Source organism: Siphateles boraxobius, unplaced genomic scaffold (genome assembly GCF_051911475.1).
Source record: "Siphateles boraxobius isolate OS27281-9 unplaced genomic scaffold, OSU_SipBor_1 6, whole genome shotgun sequence".
Lineage (NCBI taxonomy): Eukaryota > Metazoa > Chordata > Actinopteri > Cypriniformes > Leuciscidae > Siphateles > Siphateles boraxobius.
In genome coordinates, this window is record NW_027509186.1 from 13,321,905 (window position 1) to 13,335,523 (window position 13,619).

The 13,619-nt window shown below is 38.8% G+C and overlaps 1 protein-coding gene across 3 annotated transcripts in view; it reads right to left on the reverse strand.

Moving 5' to 3' along the window:
* fat3a (FAT atypical cadherin 3a) overlaps positions 1 to 13,097 on the reverse strand; it is a 168,838-nt gene extending 155,741 nt beyond the window's left edge. For all 3 annotated transcript variants that reach the window (XM_077207755.1, XM_077207754.1, XM_077207753.1), the window contains exon 1: positions 12,913 to 13,097. The gene's annotated coding sequence lies outside the window, so the exon portion shown is untranslated. The remainder of the gene's footprint in view (positions 1 to 12,912) is intronic.
* Positions 13,098 to 13,619: the final 522 nt, after the last annotated feature.

The window sequence follows — 13,619 nt, forward strand, 5'->3', positions numbered from 1 at the left end:
AGAGCTTTTGGACACGGGTCGCACCCCCTCCACGCTCAAAGTATATGTGGCGGCCATAGCAGTATTTCATGCTCATGTGGCCGGGCAATCACTGGGAAGAAACGACCTTGTCGTGTGGTTTCTCAAGGCGGCCAGAAGGCTAAGCCCCGGCCTCTACCCCCCTCTGTACCTATCTGGGACCTCTCCACAGTCCTGGAGGCCATGAAAGGGGCCCCATTCGAGCCGCTTCAGTCTGCTGACCTGAAGCCTCTTTCGCTCAAAACTGCTCTCTTGCTAGCACTGGCATCAGTCAAGCGAGTGGGTGATTTGCATGCACTCTCAGTGAGAGCTTCCTGCCTTGAATTCGGGCCCAATGACTCCAGAGTCGTCCTTAAGGCAAGGCACGGGTATGTTCCTAAAGTGCTCTCGACTCTTTTCAGAGCCCAAGTCATTTTGCTGTCAGCTCTTCCCTCGTCAGAAGACGAAAGAAACGCAATTTCTACTCATAGTCAGAGTCTCAGAGCCTATTTGGAGCATTCTGCCCCCTTCAGGCAGTCAGAACAGCTCTTTGTATGCTTCGGTGGCCACACCAGATATCTCGTGGTCACAAAGCAGAGACTGTCACGTTGGATAGTTGATGCTATCTCGCTGGCTTATGAGTCTAGGGGCCTCCATTGTCCCATAGGCATCAGAGCTCATTCCACGAGAGGCATGGCCTCGTCATGAGTATGGTCGAGTGGAATACAAATTGAAGATATTTGTGCGGTGGCCGGCTGGGCCTCACCGTCCACATTTATGAGGTTTTATAACCTGGAAGTTCCCGCTTTGCAAGCAAGGGTTCTTTCCACATAAATAAAGTGTCTAAGCACAATTTCAACAACTATAGGGCCCGACGTCTGTCTGGTCCTGAGTGAACCTGAACTACAGTTCTATATACCATATAAAGAAGGAGCTTGGCCCTTCATAAGGCCCATTCCTATATTTCCCTATATGAGGCTCGAGTATGAACGAGTATTGTGTAACCCGCCATGCTACTGTGCTTCGATCAGGGGATCGCTTCAGACAATTTAACCCGAATTCTATGGTGAAAATGGGGGCGTATATGGCTATAAGCCACGCCCATACTGGCGGGCTCTGACGCGCTCTGGCACTTAGCGACCTGATTGGTTCGCGCATCTTAGCCGACTCACCATAGGTTCGTGCAGTTGCCACAGCACAGCCAATGAGTGCCCTAGACGCTCAGCTATATGTCTGCTGTGCAGCTGCACCGCGTTTTAAACATTTGGCTTCAAAATTCTCGAGAAAAGGAGTTTTCCCATAGCGTAAGCTATGTTGATGTCGATATGTTGTTTCAATCATGGAAAGACGTCAATACACACCATTTTTCAAATCCGCTGACGTTAATCTGCTTAACTTCTGTGTGGTTTGTTTGTCGGACAAAATTAAGTAATTGAAAGAACAGGAAAAAAATTATTTTGAGTCTAAGTAGGAATTGAGTTTGTGTCTAAGTAGGACTTTTTTCCTCGTACGAAGTAAGCTAGATCTGATGAAGCCTTTGGGAATGCCCTCATTTATAAAAATAAAGTAATTAATGTAACTAAAAATTACTAAAATAATTGAAAATCCAAACTTTTCCAACTATAATTATGGTGTAGGTTTTGTTTAGTCTACTGCATATTCACAAACAGAAGCAGATAGCTAAGTAAACGAGTGTCTATGTGTTTCTATCACTGTATCTTTGTGTGTTGTGTGTGTGTTTATAACTGAATTTATGTCAGGTAAATGTGCACTGACCGCACACTGCCAAAAACACTGAGCGAAAGCATCATTACTGTGTGACTCACACTGCCGAGTGTGTGTGTTTGTATCGGTGTGCCTGGGCTTCCCTCACCTTCATAGCTAATCAAATCTGAACAACACTTTACACACATACACTCAGAAAGACCCAGTCAGTGCCTAACGTGTCTGCTGCAATGAAAGAACTGCCTTTACTCTCGACGTGTGTGATTTGTTTTTCTGCCAGTAATAATCAGCTCCAAACCCAATTACAGCTCATAAATCTCACTAAACCAGATCACACACAAGTTTACTTCACTATTTAATTGAGCTTCTAATGCTAACTCTATGACTACAACCCAAACCCATCTCTAAAAGAAAACAGTTTGTATTTATAAATTATTTTTTACCTCAGAGGACATCCCATAAGTGAGGTTTTGTCAGGTTTAGCTAACTTCTGAAGACATTTTTTTTCCCTAAGGTACAACTAACTAAACTCACATAAACAAAGCCGCTATGATCAAAGCAACCACCTCCACAAATGCATTGAACACAACACACACCCTCCATACGTGAAGAACATATAAGTGTTTAGAAAGACAAACGCACACACACACACACACACATGCGGAAAAAGCTCAAGGCAGCTGTGCAGTCTGAACACGCTTCACTTCCATTATGAGCAGAACAGCCATAGTTTACCAATCCCCTTGGCTATAACAAACTCATAAATACAAAACACAATGGATGGAGTAGGGGAACTTACACACATGCAAAAAACACAAACATGATAAACAACCGAGCACAGCGCAACATAAAGTGCAAAAACAAATGTATATGTATGTATGATACATGTACCGTACGCATCACATGTGTAGCCTATATCCATGAGCATATACACTAAACAACCACTAACAAGTACCACCCATGACTTTTGTTAAATGTCACATAGCCCTGGACAAAATTTATGGATGGGCCCCCTCTTTTCCAGGGCCCAATGTGTTGAGTTCCCAAACTTACGAAGACAGAAAAATAAACCGACCATACCACCACCCCCTATCAAGAGCGATTTATCAAAAGAAGAAAGCCTTCCAATTACAATATGGATTCTGAAATGAAATCAACACGTATAAACACAAGAAAAGACAATAATCAATTCTAAACACATTGTTTTAACATTCCAACTCTAAATTGGAGGCAAGTGGAACATCACTACGACAAAACTGAAACGCAATCAGACGAAGCTGTTCAGAATGCAAACATCTCTGATTCATGCTGTACTTTAGAGGTTCACATTTTTATTCATTTGACAGACATTTATACCTAAATTACTTGCATTGCTTTCAAGGTATACATCTAATCAGTTCATTCCCTGGGAATACATGATCATGGAGCTGCTAAACCGCAAATCTACTGTACATAATCTAATTTAAATCTGCCTCAAAATTAAGCTTTCTTTCTTTCTTTCTTTCTGTCTTTCTTTTATTTAGAGCCCCATTAGCTACTCCATTAAGCAGCAGCTATTCTTCCTGGGGTCTTAACAATTTTTTAACAAAATATTAACATCAAGGCTGTACAACAATGAAGACAAATACAGAAATGCACACAACATCATCTAAGACATCTAATTCACCCACACACAACACAACACAACACATATACACTAAACATAACATAATATTACAATATAAGCTCTTCTATATACTAAATATTACAGCTGTCCGGGCAAAACACAAAATATGAAAAACACAGTTCAATAACCATAGCTCATTATACAGTCATTATTAATTACATAATTAAAGTTACTCCAAAGTAAATAAATACAATCTCAATCTTTTGGAAAAACTAACATTGTGACTCTCTGAGACCAAAAATAACGGGACCGAGTTCCATGCCACCATTGCTCTGTAACACGATGTTCTATGAAGCTGATTTGTTCGACAGACAGGTAACAAGAAACGCCCTTCACTTGATTGACGAGTGGAATAGGTATGAACGTCACTGAAGAAAGTCAATCTTCTATAAATAATTTCAGGTGCTTTTGTAATAATTATATTTTTTAAGAATTTGATAAGAGAATAATTAATTCTGCTTCTTACATGAAGCCATGCTAACTGATTGTGCATATCCCTGATACTTGTTCTAAAAGAACAGTTTAGAACAAGCCGAGATGCTTTATTTTGTGCAATCTGTAATCTATTTAAATTATTCTCTGTAGTTGAGGCCCAAATGATGGAAAAATAGTCCAGATGACATATAACTATTGATTCCACCAGCGTTTTCCGTATACGAAACGGTATGCAATTTCTGCGATGACGAACTACAGCCATACTCCTGCCCATTTTATTCAATATTAATTTTATCTGAGCGTTCCAGGTCAACCTGCTGTCTACAATCACACCGAGCAATTTGGCCTCCTCCACTTGTTCAATTCTCAAACCACCAACTGACAAATTCAAAGCGGGGGAATCTTTTAAAAGATGATTAGATCCCAACATCATACATTTACTCTTCCCAACATTAATCTTTAACTTATTTACTCTGTTCCAATTTTCAATTAATTGTAATTCATTATTTAATACAGTATTAAGTCTGGTAGAGTCATAATCAGACACAAAAATAGTCAAGTCATCTGCATATAGGGCAATAGTGGCACACCTCAAAATAAAAGACAGATCATTAATAAAAATAGAAAATAACAGTGGTCCAAGGCAACTCCCTTGAGGCACTCCACAACGCAAAACCTTTGTATCAGAATAACTACCATTAAACAGTACATTAAACGTCCTATTAGTGAGATAACTATGGATCCATTGGATTGCACACTTTTCAAATCCATAACAACTTAATTTTTCCAATAATAGATCATAATCAATTAAATCAAATGCTGCACTAAGATCTAACATTACAGTACCAACTAATTTTCTATCGTCAATTTCTTGCAACCAATCATCCGTCATCTGAACCAAGCTCTTGCAACATTGACAACAATGACAACATTGACAAAATGTCTTAGGCACAAGGCAAAGATGAATTCATAACTGAATTCAAGTTTAGAAGAGATGATGCTCAACACACACTTATTGTTTGAATGCTAACAAGTACCCTAAAAACCTACTGGATTATTTATTAAGAAAATATTGGTTGAGTAACTTTTGAGTAACGCAGAAAATAAATTTATCCTTTTGTAATGAACTTTTCAACATTCAATTTTAAAGAAATTTGCTGCTTCCCTTCATTATGGCCCACACATTTATTGAGGCAAAAGTCGTAGTTAATAGTGTATATGTGTTCCCCATATAAAGTGTTACCAGACTTTTTTGTAAAGAGCAATACAACTACTTTATAGAAGACATGATCAATTATGAAATCACACACTGGCATACAAACGAACACTTAGCAACAGAGCACCAATAAACTACTACCACAAACACACAAACACACACCCAGGTGTTTGTCTTAAAAAGGTTGCACGCCGATCAATGCGCTTTTGATTTGTGCTTATCCACACTGGGACGACATGACGTAAGTGGCAACTTTAGCAAGTTTATGGGTAAATTACCTCTGTGAACAACATCTTGTCAAACGGAGCTCTAACAAGCTATCGACCCACCACTGCCGTGTCCTAAACGAGCTGCTCCCCTGCTTCTGGTAACATCAACCCACTGAAAAACAGAATTTATCTCAACCGATGTAATGAATCAGAGCCTAACAAAAACACATCAGGGAAAAAACGCTGGAGGAATATGGGAGAGAAGAGAGATATCAACGAGCAGAGAGACGAATGTGGGTGAGCAGATGTGGGTGGGTGGTCCAATTTCAAGTTTCTAATCACTTTAAAATTTGTTTGTTTGTTTTTCTGAGCAGTTAACGCACCTCGAGTTGTAGCACCACCGCTTCAATCTGTGGACGGACCAGGCAGTCACTTCTTTACATTACTCTATGCCTAAAATGATGACGTGAGAAATAGAAGCAAGTTATGGATTTCTCATCACATGACTTCCTGATGAGAAAATTAGCCTGTTTGGTGAAACTTTATTTCGACTTTAGACAGTCGACTAACTTTTTGTAACTACATGTCAACTAACTGTCATTAGAGTATTAGTAAACTGTCTGCTTTATATCTGCCAACAATTTATTTTGATGCTCCCAACAGACAGTCAACTGAATATAAGTAACATTGCAACTACATAAAAATACTCTAATGAGACTTAGTTAACATGTAGTTTAAAAGTTACTTATAGTTAGTTGAAGTGTTTAGCCCCACACGTTGATCAGGCCTAGGATGAAGTTTCATGTTACATTACTAGGTTGTAATTGTACGCCTTGCCATTGCTTTAATAAGTTAATAAGAGAAAATGTCTTTCAAATAATATACTTTCAATCAATTGTTCACAATAAGACCAGGATTATATATCAAGAAAGTAAACAGTGTGCTTTGATTTCATCTTGATTTTAAGCACGTTTCCCCTGTGAAAGAAAAACAATAATTTTTTAAACAATCAACAAATTACTGTGACACTAAGATAATCGCCAGTCCGCTGATATACAGAACAAGGCGTTTCTTTAAGAGACAAGTCAATATGTTTTCTATCCGAATAGCATCTTTTGTAAGAGGGATGCTTTGATTCTGCTGTGATTCTAGGTTAGCTGCTATTAAAGTGAGCCATGATTGGCTGTTTCAAATGATCAAGTTGCTTTTGATTGTCAGGAAGGTAAGAGTCTTTCTCAGACTGCTAACACAGTGTGTGTGTGTGTGTGTGTGTGTGTGTGTGTGTGTGTGTGTGTGTGTGTGTGTGTGGTTGGCACTGATGGTGGCATGCTGGATCAATACACATCAGGCTCGCCGGCGAGACAGACAAGGGCGTCACCGAATCGAAAGCATGTGCTCAGAGCACATCATTCACCAGGCTCCCCACACACACACGCACACATAGATCACGCTATATACAAACACAACTAAATGACAGCGATTCGCCTGTGTCTATTAAACCTTTGACAAAATCACACCGGAACATTCAAACAAATCGGTATTGGCGCTGACTCTGACCCAAAGAAAGCAGTTAGGCTATCTAGGTATGAAACAGCTTCTCAAACTGTCTTTTAAAAAAACACAGTATCGTTATTTATGTGTAACAAATATTCATATATCACAGACGTACTGGGATAAAAGTTTATTTTGAATATAAACACTAAAGTCTGTCTACGGAAGCGATCAAAATAGAGCAAATCACCTTTCAAAAGTAACTTGGCTCTTCAGATAACGATTGTATCAGTTACATTGTTACACCAGTCGTTGGCGACAAGTGACTGTTAAAAAAAATCATTGAATCATTCATTCAAGAGATTTGTTCAAAAAACGCTAAAAAAAAGTTAAAAACAAGTATTTATCAGTAAGTCATTGAATCATTTTATTTTTTATTAATTCAGATTAGTTAAACATTTTAAATAGACTGCAACAATTAATATTCTATCCGAATTCTTAGTAAATTACATGACATTTAGTTTGGTTGTCTGTTTAGAATCGTGGGAGAATCTAAAATAAAATGTGATTCTCAATGTATCCAGAATCATGCAGCTCTATTAACAAGCCAATTTTGAAAATGTAATTTCGCAACGACCACACTGAACAATTTTTTTTATTGTAGAGTTTACTTTGATACAATCTTTACTCAGAAATTGCTAGTAACTTACACAAATAATTACAAAGAAATGGCAACACATTGAATTAAAAATGAAAATTTTAAGTTGAAAAACTGAAACTTCTAGAAATCATTACAGTGCAGTTATATTGTGTTCATCTCTTTCAGTGGTGTATTCTTAGCCTTAAGTCACATGCTCAGATTTCAACCACCAGTCAACCATACTGGACCAAACCCTGCATTTTGCTCGCTCTTTCTATCCATCCATCTATCGTTTCTCTCTTCTGGTCTACCGAGTTGGATCAAACCCAATGTACTCATTTTGACTCTTACGTTCTTTCCCAAGAAAGCAAACAGCACACACACTGCAAAGCAACGGAACGCAATCGATTCCACAACAGCATCAGCACTTATTAAACAGATGCTCCCTTGAGCAGTTGTTCTTGACGTGGAGCTTTATTACCTGACTAATTACAATGCTGTTAATTAGCTGCTATGATCATTGAGAAACGCAAAGAAAAGACAGAAAGGGAACAAAAGACCTGTGACTTTTGTCCAAACAAGGTACTTGAGTGTTTTAATAAGCTCACACACAGAATATTGTAGGCTACCTACCTAGACAGCGCCAAATACACTTAGCTTATCTTTTACCAAATTCCATGATCTTTGGGATATGGTGCAATCATGGTAATATCATTGTTTTGGACATCGAACTATGAAACTACTAGTAGTGATGCACTGAAATTTCAACGCATTCTCATCCTTTGGCGTCATGTAGGTGACGCCATATGACATTTCGTCGAAATCTTACGCACATGGCATCCTTTAGCGTCAATATAACACTCACTGTTATGGGTAGGTTTAGGTCTGGGGTATGGTACGGTTATGACGCCTTGGGATCTGCGTCTCATATTCACGCTAAACGATGCCATGTGCGTTGGATTTAGACGAGTGTCACCTGTATGACGCCTTGGGTTCTGCGTCTCATATTGATGCTAAAGGATGCCATGTGAGTAAGATTTCAACGAAATGTACAAAGCGTCACATGTATGACGCCAAAGGATGAGAACGAGCTGGAAATTTCTGCAACTGAAACCAGGCAGAAACAGCAATTCTCAAATTTCTGGTTTCAGCTGAAATGGTTTCGGACGGCTGAAATCCTTGACAGAAACAGTGACGTTTAATTAGCACTTCTCTGATGACACGTTTTGACTGTGTTAGTGTCTATTTCGTGCTGACAACGTGAATATGTTGCAACAGCTAAATATGTTTTGGAGTGTGGACGCACTTCACTATGAACGAAAATTATGCTTTTGCTAAATTTAGCATTTTTGGTTTTGGTTTTCAGCTAATTGAAAACTTTTGGTTTCTGTGTTTCAGTAAAAAAAAAAATGTCGGCACCTAATTCCCGAAGAACTGTACTACAACTGGTATAATTTATCACCTGAGAACACAAAACCTTGTTAGAGTTAGCCAAATATAATTTCGCTTTTCGGCTAAATGAAAAGTACCATTTAATGCTTCAATCTGTGTGATAAGAATAGAATAGAATAGAATAGAATAGAATAGAATAGAATAGAATAGAATAAAATAGAAACCATCTTTGGAAAAAAAGATTTTTGAAGTGTAATTGGATTTAGTTTCGCTCGCTTTCGTTAAGAGGGCGGGGTTTATCACCTATACTGCCACTGCCGATCAAAATGCTTTGCCTTAACTTTTCAGGAAGTGTTCGGCACACTTGGTGAATCATAGAATCCTTCATTAAACCGATTAATTCAAACAGGCTGAAAGAAGCAAGTGTCCACTGACTTGGGTCATTGAATCATTGACTCACCCAATTCGTTCAAAAACTGTGAATCGTTCAACAACTAAACACTTATTTTCTTATTAGTTTGGAACATTTTTCGTTGACAAATTTGAGAAAAAACTGTCCAAATTGACAATGTTGTGTCTAAAAATTGATTCATATAATCAACTTATATTGCTTATTGAACTGTTGTATAAAACGAATATCACAGTTTGCATTTGTGCTGATTTGCACATTTTAATGTAACCTGACCAACCAACAAAAAAGGCTAGAAGATTTTATTTTAAAATTATTTTATTATTTTAGTTATTTATATAATTTATATAAATGTATATATATATTTGTTGCTTTTGTGCTTTTGATTACTTTTGTTGAAATGTATCATTTAATACCACAGTCTTTGAATTGCATTTAAATAAACATACATGAATACAGCAGTAATATTTTAGTAAGGGATGAAATTCTTTCTTTTTTTTTAGAAAGTGATTAAATACATCTATAAATGTTAAAAAATTGTATCTAGGTAGGCACTAGGCAGCTCACTAGGTTTTGAGCCACAACCACATACAGGCTGGTATTTGACTGTCTTAGACGTTTGTTTATATGTGTGGCCCTCAGTCATACTGACGCGGCCCGACCGCGCACAGAAAGAAACTTTCAGAAAGAGCCCGCTCTAATTACTCCGTCTTTCAGTCCTCTAGGAAAAATGACAGTCTAGAAGGGCAAGACAAAACAAATTAAGACTGAAAAACAAGGGAAAACTTTGAAGAGAGGGACAGTGGGGTGTAGGACGGGATCTGAGGGGGGTCTCTACAGTTGACACAGCACTGAAGAGCATTCCAGCGCAAGCCGAGAACAAAAGCACACACACACACACACACAGTGCACACAAACAATGGCACGAACGCTTTGAGACGCAACAACGACACATCAGGACTCCCCCACCCCCTCCCTCACACACCCAGAGTGGGGCGCTGATTTCATGTGAAGCGTCCACTGAGCCCTGGCATTTTGCAAAGACAGATGCTGAGAATCGGCTCGCACACACACACTGGGCTGCGCTGGGAACAGATGGGGGAAGGGTCGCCCCACACAGGGACATATCCCTCCGTTTCTAAGGGAGAACATCGGCATTGATCAGCGACGTGGAGGTCATTCTACCCGCATACACACACACACACACACACACACACAGACTGATGAACACATAAAGGACAAACGGAACTGAACAGGTGGACCAGTAAAAAAAAATGTTTTCGAGAAAACATATCATGTATCCGAACAGACAGCTGTTTGGAACGTGGACAAAAGTGTGTGTGTGTGTGTGTGTGTGTGTGTGTGTGTGTGTGTGTGTGTGTGTGTGTGTGTGTGTGTGTGTGTGTGTGTGTGTGTGTGTGTGTGTGTGTGTGTGTGTGTGTTGCTCTACACAGACACGACTACCTCCTCTTCCACTCAGTCGGATCCTAGACACACTTTAAGCATAATCTTAATATGTGTTTCTGCTGTGTTTTGATGTTTTGTTGTTTTTGCATTAGCAGAGCATAAACGCATTACTTTGCTGTGCCCACTTATAGCGATTCAATTGTGACAGGAAAATTATGCACTGACACACATTTACAAATATACGATTGAGTCATAGACTGACATATCAGCCATTTTGAGATTAGAATAGGCCAAAAATGCTGAAAATCATAAATATTTACTCACCCTCATATCGTTCCAAACTTTATTTCTCTTGTGGAAAACAAAAAGCTATTTTCAGTGTAAGTGAATGGTGACCAAGCTCAGGGCTAGCAACAAAAAAAGCACAATAAAAACATCATAAAAGTAATCAATACGACTCGGGCGCAATAGATCGTCCAAAATCATATGTTAGCTATGTACTGTATGTAAGAAACAGACAGAAATTTGAGTCAATATTCAGTGTAAAAAAACTCACTTGACAGCAATGGTCACCATTCACTTTCAGTGTACGGAGAAGAGCAGCTTAGACTTTCTGCTAAGTATTAACTTTTTGTGTTCCATAGAAGAAGAGAAAAAAATCATACAAGTTTTGAAAGACATGATGACAATGAGAAAATGGTGACAAAATTATAATTTTTAGGTGAACTGCCACTCTATTTCGCACAAAATATTAGTAAATTTGTTAACTGTTTCAATTTAATTTCAGCATTCCTGTGGATCTCCTTTGCTAAATTTTAAATCTCATTATGTAAACAAATATCAGCATTATATTGATCACTGTGCTCTCTCAGTATTGGTCATTAAAAAAAACATATGGACTATGACCACTAACATATGACCACTTCCCAAAATACTTAAATGGATAGTTTACCCAAAAATTCCAAACCTGTATGACTGAACACAAAAGATGATGGGAACCAAAAAACAGTGGACCCCACTGACTTTCATTGTTTGGACACAGACATGTTTCAATATATCTCCTTTTGTGTTCTACAGAAGAAAGATAGAACAACATGAGAGTGAGTTAATTATAAGAGAGCTTACATTTTTTGGGTGGAGTAGAGCTTTCATTTCAAAAGTGGATTTCAAAATATCCTCACAAACAAAATTACCAATCAAAGAGTTTCTCATAAATAACCCCACTGCCTGTCCCAAACTGGATTTGTCCCAAAACGGGTGGTGGTTGAGGAAAGTCCCCTGATATGATTTTAAAGCGCTTTATGGAAGCGCTATAGAAATGCCTCAATCTCATTCACATTCAAAACTCAGCCCGGGAAACTGATCTAATGCTGGCAATGAGTAATTAATCTACAAAATTGATAGTTAGTGGTAGAAACAAAACAGAATAAGTTCCAATTCTCCTTAATATTTCTAATCATATTAGAAATTAGGCGGCTTGTGTTTCATTTCAGCAACAACACATTGGATTTAATGCTTATGAACAGCTCAACGCATGCACTTTATACAGTTTTGTTTAGATGCATGGATTCATATGTTTATGTGACCATATATCTCTCTGTATTCTCCTAACGCAGAGCAGTGTCGCATTTCAGAGAGTGTGTGTGTCCCATTGATGTGCGGAGCACGCCAACATCATCCGAGCGCAGAGCGGTGTGAAGCCAATCTTATGATGATGGCGAGGAAAAAGTGAATTCAGCACATTAATACGTGTAGCACACACACACACTTGTGCAGTATCTGTGGAGTGCAGTCTGTGCTCCGTGGGTTTTAATTAAAAGATGCACTGGGTCCCTTGAGAATATACACACACATGCACAGGGGGGCCGCCTTTAAATTTTCACCCCTTCCATGGATGCTCGGGACCTTGTGAGCTTCCCACCTTGTCACTGCACCATGCATGCATTAACATCTACCACACCTCCAACAACTTTCTCTGCCCTCTGCATGTCCACAAGTCTCCAATCTGCGGATATTTCCCCAGTCTCTTGTCTGTCCCACCTATATGATAACTTAAATCAGGCTACGACATCCCACCTTCTTCTGAATGCAATGCATATCTAATCATAAGATCAATACACAGCCACATTTTAGCCCTAAGATGCATTACAAAGAGCTCTCAAACCCCAAACGCGTAACAGCCAATGCAAAGCATGCCTTTACTGCGGAATAAACCTAATTCAATACTTGCCCCCCTTCATAAAAGCTGCCCCCCATCCAACTTTCACTCCCAAAAGCAGTTAGTTCATAAATGATCAAATTGCATATGACTTAATTTTTGCATACCTATCCTCGTGAGTAATAAATCCGTTCGGTGAGTGACAGCGTCCGTCCGCGCGCTACTTTGGCGTATCCATGAGAAGTTCCGTATCCGACCGCGCATCGGTAGTACGACCGTCTCGCCGAAGCTCCTGCAACAGCAATGTGCACCAGCGTTCACACACACGCGTTCTTACACACATACACTCTCTCTCGGCGTGGGACTGGGGAAGCGCGCGCACGGAAGGGGGGAAGAGCGACTCCTGCGGGTGCGAGCATAGCGCAGCCTACCGGACGAGGGCGCGCGCTCGCGAACACACACACACACACACGGTTTTGTTTTTTCGTTTTGTTTTTATTTCGCAAGGGAAATTATAGTGGGCAGGCACATTTGCATTGTGCATGTCAGTTTTATGTATATTTTATTTAGATGTTAGATTATACAATTATATTATGTTTTTAAGTGATCAAATATAGGCTACATACATACATACATACATACATATATACTTTATACTGTTATACATTATTAGTTTTTATTCTTTCTGTAAATTCTTTTGAAATGTATAATTGGTTTGATTTATATATAATTATACTAAATTAAGTATTACTAATTAATACACACTGTTTACATTGTCATATGCTGTTTTGGTGTTCAGTTATTATCAATTATTATTATTATGTTGCTCAATAATTAATAATGGTCCTTATTATTGCTGCTTAATATGTTTGTG